Source organism: Suricata suricatta, chromosome 14 (assembly GCF_006229205.1).
Source record: "Suricata suricatta isolate VVHF042 chromosome 14, meerkat_22Aug2017_6uvM2_HiC, whole genome shotgun sequence".
Lineage (NCBI taxonomy): Eukaryota > Metazoa > Chordata > Mammalia > Carnivora > Herpestidae > Suricata > Suricata suricatta.
Window position 1 is genome coordinate 16,334,960 of NC_043713.1, and position 5,717 is coordinate 16,340,676.

At 45.8% G+C, this 5,717-nt stretch overlaps 1 pseudogene; it reads left to right on the top strand.

Moving 5' to 3' along the window:
* Positions 1–4,000: 4,000 nt before the first annotated feature.
* Positions 4,001–4,114, top strand: LOC115278563 (annotated as a pseudogene).
* The last annotated feature ends 1,603 nt before the right edge of the window (positions 4,115–5,717 follow it).

Below are 5,717 nucleotides of genomic sequence, written 5' to 3' on the forward strand. Positions count from 1 at the left end.
GGAGCGCCTGCTTCCCGCTCCCGGCCGTCGCCCCCTCGCGGCGGCGCGCGCGCCGAGGCCCCGGAGGCGGAGTCGGGGCTGAGCAGGAAGGGACGCGTGGTTGCCGCCGGGGGAGGAAGCGGTGGAGGCGCTACGCCCGGGCGGCCGCGCTCCAGCGAAGAAGCCTGCGGGTCGGGGCTTCCCGAGACCGTGGGAGGAGGATTGCCTCACGCCGGGGAGGGAAGCGCGCTGCTCTCCGTCGCCGGCCGCGCTCAGCCGACTCGGTGACTTGCGGGTGTCCGGCGACGCTACCGGCACCCGCGCTCCGCAACCACAGCGGAGGCTTCCTCGTGTTAGGGTTTGATGTGCACGGCGTGGCTGAGGGAAGTGGTTCCTAGACATCCAGATACCTAGTGGAGATTTGCTCGAAATCTGTGCCTAGACTTTTTTTTTTTTTAACTCGGTTGCAGATCTTGGAGAGGATTGGGTGTGTGTGTGTGTGTGTGTGTGTGTGTGTTTTAGCAGGAATTGCCTGCTTTTGGTGTGTGTGTGTGTGTGTGTGTGTGTGTGTGTGTGTGTTTTAGCAGGAATTGCCTGCTTTCCTCCGAGTCAGACTGCCACCCGTTGACAACTACAGGATAGTTTGGGGCAAAAGGAAGCAAAGTACTTATGAAACGTGAGCAGCCAGGCACACGAGGCTCCCTGGCCCGGTTTCTGGTGCCATTAAGTCTTTTTCATCACACAGGACAGCAGGATTTTCTCTGGCAGTTTGGGCGCCCAAGATCTCCCTTCCTTCCGGCTAGGTAGTTGCTCCATACAGTCTCCATCACGTTTGAGCGCGAGCAATCACTGCGTTTTCATCCGGTGTAAATTGAGAGTTCAGAATGCAGTGCAATGGCTACGTGCACGACCTTTTTAAGATCCAGAAAGATCTGCTCGATTTAGTTTTACAACCTTGAATAAGTTACTTAGTTCTCCGCCTCATCCGTTAAAATGGGACTGAAAATACCGTGGTGTATGGAGAGCGGTTACGAGAGTTAAGGAGTTGATTATGCAAAACGCTTAGCTCTGCTCCTCACATAGTAGGTCATAAATGCTAGCTATTATCCTTACGAATGCAAAAGCTTGTTTCATATTCAGTTTGACCTGGCACATCTTTCCCAATCACTTCTAGTGCTGTCCTGTTTTGTTCTTAGTCACTGAACATGTATTTTCTGAGCGTCTATTAGTTGCGTGTGCCAATTATGGAAATCAAGTCTTTGAGGTTTTATCTGTCTAGTCTTTATTAGTTGACTAGTCTTTTAAAATTGAGGCTAAACAGACTTCATTTTTCGAAGTTTGCTATGTGCGAGATGTGGCTTATGCAGCTTCTCGTGTGCGTGGGGGTGAAAAGCACACCTGTCGTATTTACCGGGTGAGAATCCTTCCCAGTTTGATCAGGTGCTTTTTCGCGCCGTACAGCTCAGCGACATACTGACTGGGGTTGGTTCCTCCTGTCCTCAGCTTCTGGTCTCCGGCCAGGAGGACGTCCCCCCTCATGTCACTCCAGTTTGAGTCATGTTTTATTTACACCTGGAACTTTATTTTATTTTTTTAAGTAGGCTCCACCCCCAATGTGGGGCTTGAACTCTTTTTTTTTTTTTTTAATCTTATGTCTTTTATTTATTTTTGAGAGACAGAGAGAGACCGTGCGAGCAGGGGAGGGTCAGAGAGAGAGGGAGACACAGAATCCCAAGCAGGCTCCAGGCTCAGAGCTAGCTGTCAGCACAGAGCCCGATGCGGGGCTCGAACCCACTGAACCATGAAATCAGGACCTGAGCGGAAGCAGGGTGCTTAACCGACTGAGCCACCCAGGCGCCTGGGGGCTTGAATTCTTGATCCTAGATCAGGAATTGTGTGCTCTGTGGACTGAGCCAGCCAGGGGCCTCCTGCCTTTCCATCTTATCACCTACGCAGTCACCCCACCCACTACCCTCCAGCCTTTCCCTTGGACTGATGTTACATTTTATGATCAGTCTTTTTCTCCTCCCAATCCAATATTAATATTTTTATTATGTAATTTCACCCCCTGTGGTTCTCTTAAGGGGCATAATGGTTTAATAAGAAAAGTAGAGACTTTAGAATTAACCCTGAATTTGAATCTTGATGCTGCCACTCAGTGACGTGACCTTAACCTGTCAGCTTCAATTTCTACATCTGTAGGAAGCGGAAGATAATAGAACCTGCTTCAAATGATGTTATGATAGTTAAGTGAGAGCTACTAATGTATTTAACTAAGAAGTGTCTGGGAGAAATAGATGGAGGGTGTATCTGTACTCTCAAAATTGCCACATTAATTTTGGGGGCAAAATAATAGAGTCATTCAGCTTCCTTTCCTAGACCAACCACTACAATGTTACACAGGGAAGAGAGAAACTTTGAGAATGGAGATCTGGCTTTTAAATGCACCTTAAGAGTTCCTGCAGGGCTTCAGATGATCTACTCGGGAGTTCTTCCTCATTCTTTGAAAGTGACGTAGGTCTTTGTGAATCCAGACAGTCTGCAAGAAGCCTGTGGTTACTTTCTATGGAAATCCATTGATGTAATCTTGAAAATACAAATCTAGAAACTGACTCATACATTTCCTTTACACAATTTGACTCTAGATGGTATTTAAAAAATGCCAGAACAGTGTATTACTTTATATCTGGACAGGTTTTCAGAGGCCCAGGTCAGGAGAGGACCTGCAGGTGCTGGGTGGGTATACAACAGAGGGAAGGGCCCAGGAGTCTTGTGGCCTGAATGGCATCCCCTCTCTTTCGCCCTTATTCCGTACCAGCACCCCTCCTGGGCTCTGCTCAGTTCTGCGTCAAGCCCACTCAGTGCACCTTCGGACTCCAGGCTCTCCACATCCACCACAGTGTCCGCTTGTTGCCACCTCCCAAAGGGTTAGGGGAATCTTGCCATTTTGATGCAAGTTTGGAATAGTAACTAGGTGTCACACTAGCATTCCATACCTTTCCGTCATGATGAATCATCCATGGCAAAGATGACATTTACTGGTCTGAGTTGATTGATTGAATCATTACTTCATTCATTCGTTCAATCATTAACAAATATTTACTGGATGCCTACCTTGTGCCAGGCTCTGTGCCCAATACTGTTAAAGGATTATTTTTATTAAGGATTTTTTCTTGGTGGGGGAGGGGGCAGTTTTAGATTTCCAGCAAAACTGAGGGAAAGAAAAAGAGATTTCCCATATACCCTCTGGTCCCACACATGCACCACCTCCCCCATTATCACCATGCTGCAGCAGAGTGGTACATGTGTGACAAACGATGGACCACCACTGACACGTCATCACCCTTAGTCCATAGTTTACATTAGGGTTCACTCTTGGTGTGGTACATTCTGTGGGTTTAGACAAACGTATAATAACATGTATCCACCTTTATGGCGTCATGCAGAGTATTTTCTCTGCCCTAAAATCCTCTATGCACCAACTATCCATCCCCCTGCTCTTAAATTCCCATGAAGCTATCAACAGATAGTGTAGCAGTGCTTCATGAATAAAACATGTCACATCGATATCACCCCCTTTCCTTCCTATTTGAGAAAACATGTCCGAGCACAGGCATTCTGATAGAACTGATTTTACATATCATAATAGATAATGGCATTGTGATAGGAAAAGTCTTGAATCAGGTCTCATTCATGATCTACAAAGCAAATCATTCAGAAACTCTTGTATTTAAATGGTCATTGCCAACAAATCATGCTGGACGCACTTCAGCTGAAAGTGGGAACAGCAGTTGAGGTGCTAGGTCTCCTGACCTGAGACACTCCGTTTGGGGGTTTCAAAAAGAGTACGAGTAATCCACCCAGTAGTCTTTTGACTCTGTGACAAAAACAACTGCATTGGGCCACAATGCAATTTATGAAGGAAGTCATTCAATACTTTTTACCAACTGCCAATCAGTACTCTCTTAGGATGTGGGAGGAGCACTTTGGCTGTGCTACAGAATCACAGGAGGGCATGGCACTTCATCCAGATGCTAAACATATGCTAAAATTGGGCAGATACAGAGAAAACTAACATGGTAACATGGCCCCTGACCAAGGATGGCTGATGATTTGTGAAGCATTTCATATTTTTCTTTTGTATCTGTATGAGATGATGGTATTTAAAAATTTTTTTTTCAACGTTTATTTTTGAGAGAGACACAGAGTGTTAGCAGGGGAGGGTCAGAGAGAGAGATGGAGACACAGAATTGGAAGCAGGCTCCAGGCTCTGAGCTGTCAGCACAGAGCCTGATGCAGGGCTCAAACCCATGAACCATAAGATAATGACCTGAGCTGAAGTTGGTCGCTTAACCAACTGAGCCACCCAGGTGCTCCGAGATGATGGATACTGACTGACCTTATCGTAATAATCATTTCATGATATATGTCAGATCATTATGCTATACGCTCTAAACTTATGCAGTGCTGTGCACCAATTATATCTCACTGAGACTGGTAAAAAGTTAGACCCATAATTTCCATATGATCCAGTAATCCCCCTTCTGGGTACATAGCCAAAAGCATTGAAAGCAGGACTCAAACAGATCCTTGTACGCCAATATTCATAGCCTCATTATTCACAGTAGCCGAAAGGTGGACAGTTGAAATGTCCATTAACAAATGAATGGATAAACAAAGTGTGGTATGTACATGCAGTACAGTATTCCTCAGCCTTGAAAAGGAAGGAAATTCTGATACATGTTACAACATGGATGAAGTTAGAAAGCATTATGCTTAAGTGAAAGAAGCCAGTCATAAAAGGATAAATACTGTATGATTCTAATTATGTGAGGTACCTGAAAGAGACAAATTCATAGAGACAGAAGGGAGAATAGAGGCTTTGGTAACCTCTATTACCAGAGGAGAAGGGAATCGGGAGTCATTGTTTGATGGATAGTAAATTTTATGTATAGTTTACTACATACACACACACTGAGAGTCACCCTAGGAACCTTAGAAACACACAGATACCTGGACTATCCTCCTCAGAGACTCTAAGGTTTTTAATTTTTTTGTAATGTTTTATTTATTTTTGAGACAGAGAGAGACAGAGCAAGAGAGGGGAGAGGCAGAGAGAGAGGAAGACACAGATTCCAAAGCGGGTTCCAGGCTCTGAAGTGTCAGCACAGAGCCCGACGCAGGGCTTGAATCCACAAACGTGAGATCATGACCTGAGCCAAAGTCGGAGGCTTAACTGACTGAGCCACCCAGGTGCTTGACAGAAACTCTAATTTTAATTGGTCTCAGGTAGGGCAGCAGTAGCTTTTAATATCCCTCAAGTTAGGGCACAGTCAGGCTTAAGAAGGGATGCTTCATCTCCAGGGCAGTGAGGTGCAGCCTTGACTATACATTAGAACTGTTTGGGGAGTTTTACGATACTCTGATGTCTGGGTCTTATACACCCAGGATTCTTATTTAATTGGCTTGGGGATGCTGCCTGGTCACAGAGTTTTTCTGAATTCCACCTCTGATTCTAATATGCAAGCTAAGGTGAGAACCTTGCCCTGGGGCACCCCATGATCTCTGCCTTTCAGTCCACCTTTGGAGAACAAGTGTTTCTGTATGTCAGTGATGAAATCAAAGGGCCAAAGGTCACTTGGATTCCTTCTCTTTCCTTCCAGAGTCAGAATGTTAAAAATGGGAGAAACAAAGACCAGTAGAGGGCCCAGGAGAAAGGGGTCCATCTAGTAGGCTCA